Source organism: Chamaea fasciata, unplaced genomic scaffold (genome assembly GCF_029207755.1).
Source record: "Chamaea fasciata isolate MVZ Bird 193981 ecotype frontalis unplaced genomic scaffold, bChaFas1.0.hap1 SCAF_370, whole genome shotgun sequence".
NCBI classification, from domain to species: Eukaryota; Metazoa; Chordata; class Aves; order Passeriformes; family Sylviidae; genus Chamaea; species Chamaea fasciata.
The window spans coordinates 77,745-93,580 of NW_027094455.1; the positions used below are offsets into that span (position 1 = coordinate 77,745).

Here is a 15,836-nt window from a genome sequence, read left to right on the forward strand (position 1 = left end):
GGGGGTGTACATTGTGAGTATGTTACAGCCTTGTTTTTTGTTTTTATTTTTAGGAGGTAAAGCGGGATCTTGGCAGTCCAGGACCAGCTGCCTAGGTGAGCATTGACTGGTGGATGGAAGTGGCTGTAATCGCTCAGGTCTCAATTTCTGGTACACCTCTAAGCTTCTATTATTGTGTTTTAGGTGGTCCACTCTTCTTCTGCTGAAGTACCCTCTGCCATGAGATCATGAACTTGGGCACCTTTTTTTGTGAGCCGTTCAGAAGCATTACAGGACTGTGTGATCAAGCCTCAATTTCTCTGTTTGAAGCTGCTTTCCAGGTAGGCTTTGATAACAGCTGAGGAGTTGGGGAGGCAGGGAGGAGAGAGGGTCCTGTCAAGTTTCAGCACTGTCAAATCCCTTGTGTGTTCTTAATCCAGACCTACCCCAGGACGATGGCATGACTCTCCAAGCACGGCTGAGGCAGTGGGCTTGAGGGCCTGGGTGTTCTCAAGAGATGGTGAGTAGCAGAATTGTTGGGGTTTGGGCGCTGTGCTGCTAAGATCACACAGTGATGTTTGCTTTTCTTTATTGCAGCTGACTAAGAGAGAGCAGCCTGGTGTTACCAGGAATTTCCCTGAGGGAGAGCCAGCCTTCCTTTTCACCTGCCTGGACTCTGCATCTTCAGATGTCTGAGAGATAAGTGGAGGGCTCCGAGCCACGGAGGGGACGAAAGTGGGGGGCCGGGTCGGCTTTCAACCGGGAGTGGTTTTTCAGTTGGGTTTGGAGCTGGGGTTGTCCAGGAAGCGGCCCCTTAGGCTTCCTACAGGGAAAGTCTCCCTTTTGATCTCACCACTGAGGTGTGCAGGGCAGAGCAGTCCCGGTGCTTGTCGTGTCCCTCGTTTGTTGCGCACTCTTTGTTTCATGTCTTTTGCCTTAGCCCTTCAAGGGGCCTACCAAAAACCCTGGCATCCCTCTTAGCCTCTTAGGACTCTCAGTTCCTCGGCCAGGTGCCGATGCCCTCGGACCATCGACTCGGGAGCTCGGGCAGGCATGGGCATCGTATCTCTCTTCAGAAGCATCCAGTCCAATGTCTTTCCAGGTCTTGTTCTGAGCTGTACTGACAGCCGAGCACCACCAGCATCCATTCCGGTGGATTAGGACTTGTAAGAATGCAAAGCTAGGTAGCAGAGTGTGACCGGAGCATTCTCGAGCGTCCATCTTTGCGGTTCTTGGGATAATTCATCCCCTTAGCATCTTTTTTCCTGCAGGTTTCTCTGAGCCCGGTCAGCTCTCCTTTCAGCTTACCTCGGTCATCTGCTCCCGAGTTCTCTCGGTCCTCAGGGTCATTCCTCTCATCGAGAGTTTTCTTTCCCTGTCGCGTCCCTTTGTTTGTTGCGTCTTGTGTCACGGGTGTGGGTGTGTATTTGGCCCGGAGCTGCTCTGCCCTGCAGCACAGCTGGGTGTAGGGGTAATAGGACAAATTTGAAATGCAGGGTGCATTGGCTTCTAGGTGGGATCTGTAGATTGACCCAAGATGTGTGGAGCTGTCAAGTTATCCTGCAGCCCTTTGACTCTTGTCCTAACTTTCTTTCAGATGCAGATGGATTAACCCTGTGGCAGAGCAGCCCCTGTGGGTGTCATCGGTTCCCCCGAGAAGGTCAGTCCCTGTCGGTCTTCGCAGGGGAGGTGTAAATGGTGGCTCTGATACAGCCCTGACCTTTGTCTTTGTTTTTAGGAGCTTATGCAGGATATTGGCAGTCCAGGAGAAGCGCGCCAGGTGAGCATCGACCGGCGGACAGAAGCAGTTGTTATTGCTCCCGTCTGAATTTCTGGCTCAAGTCTAACCATCCACTGTTGATTTTTGTTTTATTTCAGGTGGTCTGCTTGTGAGGTTGTCGTGGCTCAGGCTGGCAGCGGCCAGGTGGGTGTGAGTTTAAGTCAGTCCCAGTTTGGTTTTGCCAGGGGGATGTACATTGTGACTCTGCTACAGCCTTGTTTTTTGTTTTTATTTTTAGGAGGTAAAGCGGGATCTTGGCAGTCCAGGACCAGCTGCCTAGGTGAGCATTGACTGGTGGATGGAAGCTGCTGTCATTGCTCAGGTCTCAATTTCTGGTGTAACTCTAACATCCACTGTTTAATTTACTTTCATTTTAGGTGGTCCACTTGCAAGATTTCCTGGTCCTGGATGCCAGTGACTTGGTGGGTATCAGCTTGAGCTTTATGTATTACTGAGTTCTGTTAGATTGTGGTGATTGTGTTTTCTCAGTGACTCAGCCTGCTGTTTTCTTTGTGTCTTTGCAGGTGCTGCTACTGTCCTACACATGCCAAGGATTAGGGGCAAGCGGGTAAGTTGGCTTTTAGGCATTAGGGGTGATCCATAGGCATGGGGTGTGTAGCAGCATGCTAAATGTGTACCTTTTCCTTTTGCAGGTACCCTCTGGGTAGACTGTGGAGCCAAATCAGTATCTGAGGTGAGTTGGGGCAGAGGTGCTTGGAAAGCCTGGGGATTAGTTTCCTGTCACACAATTTTCACAGTTTGTACTTTGTTGTCTTAGGTATTGAGAGGAGGTGCAGAGCCTAAGTTTGGATACGGCAGCGCCGAAGTCCTTGGAGGATGGATTTTGTCCGCTCGTCTTCCAAAAGATAAGTGTTGGGGCTTGTGTTTGGGTGCAGGGGAAAAAACTTTGGAAGTGGGAGGCAATTTCACATTAGCTTAGAAGAGAGGGCCCTAGTGGGATGGGTCCCTCTGAAGTAATGGGAGAGGGTTTCCACTCGGTCTCGCCGGAGCATTTGCCGGGCAGGGCAGTTCAGCATTCTAGCGTGTTTTGCGTCGTCAGCAGTCTTTGAGTCTCGGCGGCCTAGCGGACGTTTTCACCCGACGAGGTTGCCTTTCATCCAGAGGCATCGCCACGGTCACCCGGCAGTCATCGCTTTCTTCACTCGGCTTCCCGAGCTTCTGGAGCGTCCTCTTAACAGCTTAGGCACTTAGTCTAGTGAGCAGTTTTGTTTGTATTGACTTGGAACTGACTATGTTTGTCTTGGAAGTGACTATGTTTGTTTTGTATTGCAAGTGACTATGTTTGTTTTGCATTGCCAGTGACTCTGTATTGTATTGCATTGCCAGTGACTCTGTATTGTATTGCATTGCCAGTGACTCTGTATTGTATTGCATTGCCAGTGACTCTGTATTGTATTGCATTGCCAGTGACTCTGTATTGTATTGCATTGCCAGTGACTCTGTATTGTATTGCCTGTGACTCTGTTTGTATTGTATTGCCTGTCACTCTGTTTGTATTGTATTGCCTGTCACTCTGTTTGTATTGTATTGCCTGTGACTCTGTTTGTATTGTATTGCCTGTGACTCTGTTTGTATTGCACTGCCAGTGACTCTGTTTGTATTGCAAGTGACTCTGTATTGTATTGCATTGCCAGTGACTCTGTATTGTATTGCATTGCCAGTGACTCTGTATTGTATTGCATTGCCAGTGACTCTGTATTGTATTGCCTGTGACTCTGTTTGTATTGTATTGCAAGTGACTGTGTTTGTATTGTATTGCATGTGACTCTGTTTGTATTGTATTGCCTGTGACTCTGTTTGTATTGCACTGCCAGTGACTCTGTTTGTATTGTATTGCAAGTGACTCTGTTTGTATTGTATTGCAAGTGACTCTGTTTGTATTGTATTGCAAGTGACTCTGTATTGTATTGCATTGCCAGTGACTCTGTATTGTATTGCAAGTGACTGTGTTTGTATTGTATTGCAAGTGACTGTGTTTGTATTGTATTGCAAGTGACTCTGTATTGTATTGTATTGCCAGTGACTCTGTTTGTATTGTATTGCCAGTGACTCTGTTTGTATTGTATTGCCAGTGACTCTGTTTGCATTGCACTGCCAGTGACTCTGTTTGCGTTGCAAGTGACTGTTTGTATTGCACTCTAAGTCACTCTGCTTGTATTGCACTCAAAGTCACTGTGCTTGTATTGTATTGAAAGTGACTGTGTTTGTATTGCACTCTAAGTCATGATGTTGCTGTATCCTACTGTATGACTTATGCTTGAGCTGCCCTGCCCTGGCACAGTCACAGTTAGGTAGAAGAGTTGTAGGGCTTTGCAGTTCATCTTTTTTCTGTGGAGTTTTGGGTAGAGAAGGTATGGGCCCTGAGGGGGGATGATGCCTAGCTGTCAGGTAACCACTTGTTGACCACCTGTCATTGTCTTGCAGGTCTCCGGGCAGGATTAGTCTCTCTGTGGTTGCTGATGCTACGGAGTCTCTTGGAATCTACTGGGTAAGCTGAAGAGTGACTGTGTATGTCTGAGACTTGTCTGTCTGCTTGGGTTTGCCTGTGCGAGTGTGTGTGCTGACTGGTTCTAACCTTGTGTGTGTGACTTTTGCCTTCCAGGTTTTTCAACACATTTTAAACTTAGAATAAAAAATCCCCAGCCGGGGGGGTTTTTTTTTTTTTCCCCCCGGCTGGGTTTTTTTTTCCTCGGTCCCGGCCGGTCTGCGAGGCGACGTTCATCGCCAAAGTTTGGGCGCCGACGGCCTAGGGACCGGGGTTTTCGTCAGGCAGGCTGATTTTTTCAGGGCTCCCGGGAACCACGTTCCCGAGGAGCGGTGCGAGTGTGTGCTGATGGTAGGGGATTGAGAGGTGAGAGAGGGTGGGTTTGTGTGCATGTTGACTGGTTCTAACCTTGTGTGTGTGACTTTTGCCTTCCAGGTTTTTCAACACATTTTAAACTTAGAATAAAAAATCCCCAGCCGGGGGGGTTTTTTTTTTTTTCCCCCCGGCTGGGTTTTTTTTTCCTCGGTCCCGGCCGGTCTGCGAGGCGACGTTCATCGCCAAAGTTTGGGCGCCGACGGCCTAGGGACCGGGGTTTTCGTCAGGCAGGCTGATTTTTTCAGGGCTCCCGGGAACCACGTTCCCGAGGAGCGTTGTGAGTGTGTGCTGACTGTAGGGGATTGAGAGGCGAGAGAGGGTGCACGGTGCGCATGCTGAAGGAGATGTGTGCGGTGGACGATTGTTATGTTTTATGTGTGCTGCTTTTGTTTTGGGTTTCCTGTAACAATAAAACAAGATATAATGAGTGTTTCAGATTTTGAAAAATGGTTCTATTGTGTTAATAGTCATTTGGCTTGTATTGCCTTGTATTGTTCTGTATTGGCATTTGCTGCTGTATTTCAATGTATTGCTCTGTATGTAAATTGTAATTTTATAGGTGTGCCTATGGACTGTATCTGTATTTGCATTTGTATCTGTTGTTTCTGTATGTTTACTAAAGTGTAAAGAAACCCATTCATGCAATAAAAGCTGAATATACCCTAATAAAGATGCCCCCCTGCTCCCCCAATAAAGATACCCCGTGCCCCCCTCTCCCCCATTTGGCTCCTGTGTTTATTTGGTGTCAGAGTCATTTATTCTATTTCCTACCTCAAGGTAAGTCTATTTTCCTCTCTACACCTTCATGCTATTTCCTTTTCTGTCTAATTCTGCTTCTTTCTCTCTTAACTCTTAATTTTTCTCTGTTATTCTATTTCTAGATGTTTTTCTGTTTCTCTTTAACTCTCTTTTTCTGTCTGTTTTGCTTTCAGTCTGTTTCAGTCTGTCTTTTGCTTTCACTCTAACTGTTTCACTCTTTCTCTCTCATGCTGTTTCTCTGTTTTTCTCTTTTGATTTCTATTTTTCTCTAACCCTGTTTCTCTGTATGTCTTTGTGTCTATTTCACTCTCTATTTTACTTCCTATTTCTCTCTGTCTATTTCTCTCTGTCTCTGTCATTTTCTCTCTGTCTCTATTTCTCTGTCTTTGTCTATTTCTCTGTCTTTGTCTATTTCTCTGTCTTTGTCTATTTCTCTGTCTTTGTCTATTTCTCTCTGTCTCTGTCATTTTCTCTGTCTCTATTTCTCTGTCTTTGTCTATTTTTCTCTGTCTCTATTTCTCTGTCTCTATTTCTCTGTCTTTGTCTATTTCTCTCTGTCTCTTTCTCTCTGTCTCTGTCATTTTCTCTCTGTCTCTATTTCTCTGTCTTTGTCTATTTCTCTGCCTTTGTCTATTTCTCTGTCTCTGTCTCTATTTCTCTCTGTCTCTATTTCTCTCTGTCTCTATTTCTCTCTGTCTCTATTTCTCTGTCTTTGTCTTTTTCTCTCTCTGTCTTTGTCTATTTCTCTCTGTCTCTATTTCTCTCTGTCTCTATTTCTCTCTGTCTCTGTCATTTTCTCTCTGTCTCTATTTCTCTGTCTTTGTCTATTTTTCTCTGTCTCTATTTCTCTGTCTCTATTTCTCTGTCTTTGTCTATTTCTCTCTGTCTCTATTTCTCTCTGTCTCTGTCATTTTCTCTCTGTCTCTATTTCTCTGTCTTTGTCTATTTCTCTGTCTTTGTCTATTTCTCTCTGTCTCTGTCTCTATTTCTCTGTCTCTATTTCTCTGTCTTTGTCTATTTCTCTGTCTTTGTCTATTTCTCTCTGTCTTTGTCTATTTTTCTCTGTCTCTATTTCTCTCTGTCTCTGTCATTTTCTCTCTGTCTCTATTTCTCTGTCTTTGTCTATTTCTCTGTCTTTGTCTATTTCTCTCTGTCTCTGTCTCTATTTCTCTGTCTCTATTTCTCTGTCTTTGTCTATTTCTCTGTCTTTGTCTATTTCTCTCTGTCTTTGTCTATTTTTCTCTGTCTCTATTTCTCTCTGTCTCTGTCATTTTCTCTGTCTCTATTTCTCTGTCTTTGTCTATTTTTCTCTGTCTATTTTTCTCTGTCTCTATTTCTCTGTCTTTGTCTATTTTTCTCTGTCTATTTTTCTCTGTCTCTATTTCTCTGTCTTTGTCTATTTCTCTCTGTCTCTATTTCTCTCTGTCTCTGTCATTTTCTCTCTGTCTCTATTTCTCTGTCTTTGTCTATTTCTCTGTCTTTGTCTATTCTCTGTCTATTTCTCTGTCTTTGTCTATTTCTCTCTGTCTATTTCTCTCTGTCTCTGTCATTTTCTCTCTGTCTCTATTTCTCTGTCTTTGTCTATTTTTCTCTGTCTCTATTTCTCTCTGTCTCTGTCATTTTCTCTGTCTCTATTTCTCTGTCTTTGTCTATTTTTCTCTGTCTATTTTTCTCTGTCTCTATTTCTCTGTCTTTGTCTATTTCTCTCTGTCTCTATTTCTCTCTGTCTCTGTCATTTTCTCTCTGTCTCTATTTCTCTGTCTTTGTCTATTTCTCTGTCTTTGTCTATTCTCTGTCTTTGTCTATTTCTCTGTCTTTGTCTATTTCTCTCTGTCTATTTCTCTCTGTCTCTGTCATTTTCTCTCTGTCTCTATTTCTCTGTCTTTGTCTATTTTTCTCTGTCTCTATTTCTCTCTGTCTCTGTCATTTTCTCTGTCTCTATTTCTCTGTCTTTGTCTATTTTTCTCTGTCTATTTTTCTCTGTCTCTATTTCTCTGTCTTTGTCTATTTCTCTCTGTCTCTATTTCTCTCTGTCTCTGTCATTTTCTCTCTGTCTCTATTTCTCTGTCTTTGTCTATTTCTCTGTCTTTGTCTATTCTCTGTCTTTGTCTATTTCTCTGTCTTTGTCTATTTCTCTCTGTCTATTTCTCTCTGTCTCTGTCATTTTCTCTCTGTCTCTATTTCTCTGTCTTTGTCTATTTTTCTCTGTCTCTATTTCTCTGTCTCTATTTCTCTGTCTTTGTCTATTTCTCTCTGTCTCTATTTCTCTCTGTCTCTATTTCTCTCTGTCTCTGTCATTTTCTCTCTGTCTCTATTTCTCTGTCTTTGTCTATTTCTCTCTGTCTCTGTCTCTATTTCTCTCTGTCTTTGTCTATTTCTCTCTGTCTTTGTCTATTTCTCTCTGTCTCTATTTCTCTCTGTCTCTATTTCTCTCTGTCTCTATTTCTCTCTGTCTCTATTTCTCTCTGTCTCTATTTCTCTCTGTCTCTATTTCTGTTTCTCTGTCTTTGTCTTTTTCTCTCTCTGTCTTTTTCTCTCTTTTCCTTTCTCTCTGGTGCAGCAGTAGGGCTTTTCAGGCGGCCAGGGAATAAATATTAAAAAAAACTTTAAATTTAAAATAAAAATATTTACTCCCTGGCCGCCTGAAAACCCCTACTGCTGCACCAGACTTATTATTTTTATTCTTTTTATTTATATACTATATATAGTATATAGGGTGTATATACATCCCATATACTATATAGCCCCCCCAATTAGTACTCCAGATGGGAGTAGCAACCACTAATTATTAATCATCACCACAGTCTACTCCCATCTGGAGTACTAATTACCCCCAATTAACCCCTAATTATGCACATGACGTCACTAATTATGCAAATGAGCTAATTAGCATAATTTTTTCGGCGCGCGCGCGCACACACACCCCCAATTTTGATTCACAGCCACACACCCCCCAGGGTTGATTGACAGCTAGCCCACCAGCCCCGCCCCCTCGTCGTCGACGTCACCTCTGCCCCCGCCCCCTCGTCGTCGACGTCACCGCAGCCCCACCCCCCGGTCGCCGACGTCACCACTGCCCCCGCCCCCTCGTCGTCGACGTCACCGCAGCCCCACCCCCTCGTCGTCGACGTCACCTCTGCCCCCGCCCCCTCGTCGTCGACGTCACCACTGCCCCCGCCCCCTCGTCGTCGACGTCACCGCAGCCCCACCCCCCGGTCGCCGACGTCACCACTGCCCCCGCCCCCTCGTCGTCGACGTCACCGCAGCCCCACCCCCTCGTCGTCGACGTCACCTCTGCCCCCGCCCCCTCGTCGTCGACGTCACCTCTGCCCCCGCCCCCTCGTCGTCGACGTCACCTCTGCCCCCGCCCCCTCGTCGTCGACGTCACCGCAGCCCCACCCCCTCGTCGTCGACGTCACCTCTGCCCCCGCCCCCTCGTCGTCGACGTCACCTCTGCCCCCGCCCCCTCGTCGTCGACGTCACCTCTGCCCCCGCCCCCTCGTCGTCGACGTCACCTCTGCCCCCGCCCCCTCGTCGTCGACGTCACCACTGCCCCCGCCCCCTCGTCGTCGACGTCACCGCAGCCCCACCCCCTCGTCGTCGACGTCACCACTGCCCCCGCCCCCTCGTCGTCGACGTCACCTCTGCCCCCGCCCCCTCGTCGTCGACGTCACCTCTGCCCCCGCCCCCTCGTCGTCGACGTCACCGCAGCCCCACCCCCTCGTCGTCGACGTCACCTCTGCCCCCGCCCCCTCGTCGTCGACGTCACCTCTGCCCCCGCCCCCTCGTCGTCGACGTCACCTCTGCCCCCGCCCCCTCGTCGTCGACGTCACCACTGCCCCCGCCCCCTCGTCGTCGACGTCACCGCAGCCCCACCCCCTCGTCGTCGACGTCACCTCTGCCCCCGCCCCCTCGTCGTCGACGTCACCTCTGCCCCCGCCCCCTCGTCGTCGACGTCACCTCTGCCCCCGCCCCCTCGTCGTCGACGTCACCGCAGCCCCACCCCCTCGTCGTCGACGTCACCTCTGCCCCCGCCCCCTCGTCGTCGACGTCACCTCTGCCCCCGCCCCCTCGTCGTCGACGTCACCTCTGCCCCCGCCCCCTCGTCGTCGACGTCACCTCTGCCCCCGCCCCCTCGTCGTCGACGTCACCGCAGCCCCACCCCCTCGTCGTCGACGTCACCTCTGCCCCCGCCCCCTCGTCGTCGACGTCACCACGGCCCCCGCCCCCTCGTCGTCGACGTCACCTCTGCCCCCGCCCCCTCGTCGTCGACGTCACCTCTGCCCCCGCCCCCTCGTCGCCGACGTCACCACGGCCCCCGCCCCCTCGTCGTCGACGTCACCGCAGCCCCACCCATGGTCGTCGACGTCATCCCTAGGGGGCTGGGTTAGGGTTAGGGTTAGGGTCCAGGGTTAGGGTCCGGGTTAGGGTTAGGGTTTGGGGTTAGGGTTAGGGTTAGGGTTAGGGTTAGGGTTAGGGTCAGGGTCAGGGTCAGGGTCAGGGTTAGGGTTAGGGTTAGGGTTAGGGTTAGGGTTAGGGTTAGGGTTAGGGTTAGGGTTAGGGTTAGGGTTAGGGTTAGGGTTAGGGTTAGGGTTAGGGTTAGGGTTAGGGTTAGGGTTAGGGTTAGGGTTAGGGTTAGGGTTAGGGTTAGGGTTAGGGTCAGGGTCAGGGTCAGGGTCAGGGTCAGGGTCAGGGTCAGGGTCAGGGTTAGGGGTTAGGGTTAGGGGTTAGGGTTAGGGTTAGGGTTAGGGTTAGGGTTAGGGTTAGGGTTAGGGTTAGGGTTAGGGTTAGGGTTAGGGTTAGGGTTAGGGTTAGGGTTAGGGTTAGGGTTAGGGTTAGGGTTAGGGTTAGGGTTAGGGTTAGGGTCCAGGGTTAGGGTTAGGGTTAGGGTTAGGGTTAGGGTTAGGGTTAGGGTTAGGGTTAGGGTTAGGGTTAGGGTTAGGGTTAGGGTTAGGGTTAGGGTTAGGGTTAGGGTTAGGGTTAGGGTTAGGGTTAGGGTTAGGGTTAGGGTTAGGGTTAGGGTTAGGGTTAGGGTTAGGGTTAGGGTTAGGGTTAGGGTTAGGGTTAGGGTTAGGGTTAGGGTTGGGGTTAGGGTTAGGGTTAGGGTTAGGGTTAGGGTTAGGGTTAGGGTTAGGGTTAGGGTTAGGGTTAGGGGTTAGGGTTAGGGTTAGGGTTAGGGTTAGGGTTAGGGTTAGGGTTAGGGTTAGGGTTAGGGTTAGGGTTAGGGTTAGGGTTAGGGTTAGGGTTAGGGTTAGGGTTAGGGTTAGGGTTAGGGTTAGGGTTAGGGTTAGGGTTAGGGTTAGGGTTAGGGTTAGGGTTAGGGTTAGGGTTAGGGTTAGGGTTAGGGTTAGGGTTAGGGTTAGGGTTAGGGTTAGGGTTAGGGTTAGGGTTAGGGTTAGGGTTAGGGTTAGGGTTAGGGTTAGGGTTAGGGTTAGGGTTAGGGTTAGGGTTAGGGTTTGGGTTAGGGTTAGGGTTAGGGTTAGGGTTAGGGTTAGGGTTAGGGTTAGGGTTAGGGTTAGGGTTAGGGTTAGGGTTAGGGTTAGGGTTAGGGTTAGGGTTAGGGTTAGGGTTAGGGTTAGGGTTAGGGTTAGGGTTAGGGTTAGGGTTAGGGTTAGGGTTAGGGTTAGGGTTAGGGTTAGGGTTAGGGTTAGGGTTAGGGTTAGGGTTAGGGTTAGGGTTAGGGTTAGGGTTAGGGTTAGGGTTAGGGTTAGGGTTAGGGTTAGGGTTAGGGTTAGGGTTAGGGTTAGGGTTAGGGTTAGGGTTAGGGTTAGGGTTAGGGTTAGGGTTAGGGTTAGGGTTAGGGTTAGGGTTAGGGTTAGGGTTAGGGTTAGGGTTAGGGTTAGGGTTAGGGTTAGGGTTAGGGTTAGGGTTAGGGTTAGGGTTAGGGTTAGGGTTAGGGTTAGGGTTAGGGTTAGGGTTAGGGTTAGGGTTAGGGTTAGGGTTAGGGTTAGGGTTAGGGTTAGGGTTAGGGTTAGGGTTAGGGTTAGGGTTAGGGTTAGGGTTAGGGTTAGGGTTAGGGTTAGGGTTAGGGTTAGGGTTAGGGTTAGGGTTAGGGTTAGGGTTAGGGTTAGGGTTAGGGTTAGGGTTAGGGTTAGGGTTAGGGTTAGGGTTAGGGTTAGGGTTAGGGTTAGGGTTAGGGTTAGGGTTAGGGTTAGGGTTAGGGTTAGGGTTAGGGTTAGGGTTAGGGTTAGGGTTAGGGTTAGGGTTAGGGTTAGGGTTAGGGTTAGGGTTAGGGTTAGGGTTAGGGTTAGGGTTAGGGTTAGGGTTAGGGTTAGGGTTAGGGTTAGGGTTAGGGTTAGGGTTAGGGTTAGGGTTAGGGTTAGGGTTAGGGTTAGGGTTAGGGTTAGGGTTAGGGTTAGGGTTAGGGTTAGGGTTAGGGTTAGGGTTAGGGTTAGGGTTAGGGTTAGGGTTAGGGTTAGGGTTAGGGTTAGGGTTAGGGTTAGGGTTAGGGTTAGGGTTAGGGTTAGGGTTAGGGTTAGGGTTAGGGTTAGGGTTAGGGTTAGGGTTAGGGTTAGGGTTAGGGTTAGGGTTAGGGTTAGGGTTAGGGTTAGGGTTAGGGTTAGGGTTAGGGTTAGGGTTAGGGTTAGGGTTAGGGTTAGGGTTAGGGTTAGGGTTAGGGTTAGGGTTAGGGTTAGGGTTAGGGTTAGGGTTAGGGTTAGGGTTAGGGTTAGGGTTAGGGTTAGGGTTAGGGTTAGGGTTAGGGTTAGGGTTAGGGTTAGGGTTAGGGTTAGGGTTAGGGTTAGGGTTAGGGTTAGGGTTAGGGTTAGGGTTAGGGTTAGGGTTAGGGTTAGGGTTAGGGTTAGGGTTAGGGTTAGGGTTAGGGTTAGGGTTAGGGTTAGGGTTAGGGTTAGGGTTAGGGTTAGGGTTAGGGTTAGGGTTAGGGTTAGGGTTAGGGTTAGGGTTAGGGTTAGGGTTAGGGTTAGGGTTAGGGTTAGGGTTAGGGTTAGGGTTAGGGTTAGGGTTAGGGTTAGGGTTAGGGTTAGGGTTAGGGTTAGGGTTAGGGTTAGGGTTAGGGTTAGGGTTAGGGTTAGGGTTAGGGTTAGGGTTAGGGTTAGGGTTAGGGTTAGGGTTAGGGTTAGGGTTAGGGTTAGGGTTAGGGTTAGGGTTAGGGTTAGGGTTAGGGTTAGGGTTAGGGTTAGGGTTAGGGTTAGGGTTAGGGTTAGGGTTAGGGTTAGGGTTAGGGTTAGGGTTAGGGTTAGGGTTAGGGTTAGGGTTAGGGTTAGGGTTAGGGTTAGGGTTAGGGTTAGGGTTAGGGTTAGGGTTAGGGTTAGGGTTAGGGTTAGGGTTAGGGTTAGGGTTAGGGTTAGGGTTAGGGTTAGGGTTAGGGTTAGGGTTAGGGTTAGGGTTAGGGTTAGGGTTAGGGTTAGGGTTAGGGTTAGGGTTAGGGTTAGGGTTAGGGTTAGGGTTAGGGTTAGGGTTAGGGTTAGGGTTAGGGTTAGGGTTAGGGTTAGGGTTAGGGTTAGGGTTAGGGTTAGGGTTAGGGTTAGGGTTAGGGTTAGGGTTAGGGTTAGGGTTAGGGTTAGGGTTAGGGTTAGGGTTAGGGTTAGGGTTAGGGTTAGGGTTAGGGTTAGGGTTAGGGTTAGGGTTAGGGTTAGGGTTAGGGTTAGGGTTAGGGTTAGGGTTAGGGTTAGGGTTAGGGTTAGGGTTAGGGTTAGGGTTAGGGTTAGGGTTAGGGTTAGGGTTAGGGTTAGGGTTAGGGTTAGGGTTAGGGTTAGGGTTAGGGTTAGGGTTAGGGTTAGGGTTAGGGTTAGGGTTAGGGTTAGGGTTAGGGTTAGGGTTAGGGTTAGGGTTAGGGTTAGGGTTAGGGTTAGGGTTAGGGTTAGGGTTAGGGTTAGGGTTAGGGTTAGGGTTAGGGTTAGGGTTAGGGTTAGGGTTAGGGTTAGGGTTAGGGTTAGGGTTAGGGTTAGGGTTAGGGTTAGGGTTAGGGTTAGGGTTAGGGTTAGGGTTAGGGTTAGGGTTAGGGTTAGGGTTAGGGTTAGGGTTAGGGTTAGGGTTAGGGTTAGGGTTAGGGTTAGGGTTAGGGTTAGGGTTAGGGTTAGGGTTAGGGTTAGGGTTAGGGTTAGGGTTAGGGTTAGGGTTAGGGTTAGGGTTAGGGTTAGGGTTAGGGTTAGGGTTAGGGTTAGGGTTAGGGTTAGGGTTAGGGTTAGGGTTAGGGTTAGGGTTAGGGTTAGGGTTAGGGTTAGGGTTAGGGTTAGGGTTAGGGTTAGGGTTAGGGTTAGGGTTAGGGTTAGGGTTAGGGTTAGGGTTAGGGTTAGGGTTAGGGTTAGGGTTAGGGTTAGGGTTAGGGTTAGGGTTAGGGTTAGGGTTAGGGTTAGGGTTAGGGTTAGGGTTAGGGTTAGGGTTAGGGTTAGGGTTAGGGTTAGGGTTAGGGTTAGGGTTAGGGTTAGGGTTAGGGTTAGGGTTAGGGTTAGGGTTAGGGTTAGGGTTAGGGTTAGGGTTAGGGTTAGGGTTAGGGTTAGGGTTAGGGTTAGGGTTAGGGTTAGGGTTAGGGTTAGGGTTAGGAGGTTAGGGTTAGGGTTAGGGTTAGGGTTAGGGTTAGGGTTAGGGTTAGGGTTAGGGTTAGGGTTAGGGTTAGGGTTAGGGTTAGGGTTAGGGTTAGGGTTAGGGTTAGGGTTAGGGTTAGGGTTAGGGTTAGGGTTAGGGTTAGGGTTAGGGTTAGGGTTAGGGTTAGGGTTAGGGTTAGGGTTAGGGTTAGGGTTAGGGTTAGGGTTAGGGTTAGGGTTAGGGTTAGGGTTAGGGTTAGGGTTAGGGTTAGGGTTAGGGTTAGGGTTAGGGTTAGGGTTAGGGTTAGGGTTAGGGTTAGGGTTAGGGTTAGGGTTAGGGTTAGGGTTAGGGTTAGGGTTAGGGTTAGGGTTAGGGTTAGGGTTAGGGTTAGGGTTAGGGTTAGGGTTAGGGTTAGGGTTAGGGTTAGGGTTAGGGTTAGGGTTAGGGTTAGGGTTAGGGTTAGGGTTAGGGTTAGGGTTAGGGTTAGGGTTAGGGTTAGGGTTAGGGTTAGGGTTAGGGTTAGGGTTAGGGTTAGGGTTAGGGTTAGGGTTAGGGTTAGGGTTAGGGTTAGGGTTAGGGTTAGGGTTAGGGTTAGGGTTAGGGTTAGGGTTAGGGTTAGGGTTAGGGTTAGGGTTAGGGTTAGGGTTAGGGTTAGGGTTAGGGTTAGGGTTAGGGTTAGGGTTAGGGTTAGGGTTAGGGTTAGGGTTAGGGTTAGGGTTAGGGTTAGGGTTAGGGTTAGGGTTAGGGTTAGGGTTAGGGTTAGGGTTAGGGTTAGGGTTAGGGTTAGGGTTAGGGTTAGGGTTAGGGTTAGGGTTAGGGTTAGGGTTAGGGTTAGGGTTAGGGTTAGGGTTAGGGTTAGGGTTAGGGTTAGGGTTAGGGTTAGGGTTAGGGTTAGGGTTAGGGTTAGGGTTAGGGTTAGGGTTAGGGTTAGGGTTAGGGTTAGGGTTAGGGTTAGGGTTAGGGTTAGGGTTAGGGTTAGGGTTAGGGTTAGGGTTAGGGTTAGGGTTAGGGTTAGGGTTAGGGTTAGGGTTAGGGTTAGGGTTAGGGTTAGGGTTAGGGTTAGGGTTAGGGTTAGGGTTAGGGTTAGGGTTAGGGTTAGGGTTAGGGTTAGGGTTAGGGTTAGGGTTAGGGTTAGGGTTAGGGTTAGGGTTAGGGTTAGGGTTAGGGTTAGGGTTAGGGTTAGGGTTAGGGTTAGGGTTAGGGTTAGGGTTAGGGTTAGGGTTAGGGTTAGGGTTAGGGTTAGGGTTAGGGTTAGGGTTAGGGTTAGGGTTAGGGTTAGGGTTAGGGTTAGGGTTAGGGTTAGGGTTAGGGTTAGGGTTAGGGTTAGGGTTAGGGTTAGGGTTAGGGTTAGGGTTAGGGTTAGGGTTAGGGTTAGGGTTAGGGTTAGGGTTAGGGTTAGGGTTAGGGTTAGGGTTAGGGTTAGGGTTAGGGTTAGGGTTAGGGTTAGGGTTAGGGTTAGGGTTAGGGTTAGGGTTAGGGTTAGGGTTAGGGTTAGGGTTAGGGTTAGGGTTAGGGTTAGGGTTAGGGTTAGGGTTAGGGTTAGGGTTAGGGTTAGGGTTAGGGTTAGGGTTAGGGTTAGGGTTAGGGTTAGGGTTAGGGTTAGGGTTAGGGTTAGGGTTAGGGTTAGGGTTAGGGTTAGGGTTAGGGTTAGGGTTAGGGTTAGGGTTAGGGTTAGGGTTAGGGTTAGGGTTAGGGTTAGGGTTAGGGTTAGGGTTAGGGTTAGGGTTAGGGTTAGGGTTAGGGTTAGGGTTAGGGTTAGGGTTAGGGTTAGGGTTAGGGTTAGGGTTAGGGTTAGGGTTAGGGTTAGGGTTAGGGTTAGGGTTAGGGTTAGGGTTAGGGTTAGGGTTAGGGTTAGGGTTAGGGTTAGGGTTAGGGTTAGGGTTAGGGTTAGGGTTAGGGTTAGGGTTAGGGTTAGGGTTAGGGTTAGGGTTAGGGTTAGGGTTAGGGTTAGGG

At 49.1% G+C, this 15,836-nt stretch overlaps 2 long non-coding RNA genes across 2 annotated transcripts; both read left to right on the forward strand.

Moving 5' to 3' along the window:
* Positions 1–4: 4 nt before the first annotated feature.
* Positions 5–2,054, forward strand: LOC136305334 (uncharacterized). The gene is made up of 6 exons (XR_010725270.1): positions 5–95; positions 184–320; positions 420–499; positions 577–1,639; positions 1,718–1,759; positions 1,858–2,054. It is a non-coding gene; the product is annotated as an uncharacterized lncRNA (long non-coding RNA).
* An 84-nt stretch (positions 2,055–2,138) lies between these two features.
* LOC136305335 (uncharacterized) lies at positions 2,139–3,071 on the forward strand. Its single transcript, XR_010725271.1, has 4 exons — positions 2,139–2,181; positions 2,284–2,327; positions 2,413–2,453; positions 2,538–3,071. It is a non-coding gene; the product is annotated as an uncharacterized lncRNA (long non-coding RNA).
* The last annotated feature ends 12,765 nt before the right edge of the window (positions 3,072–15,836 follow it).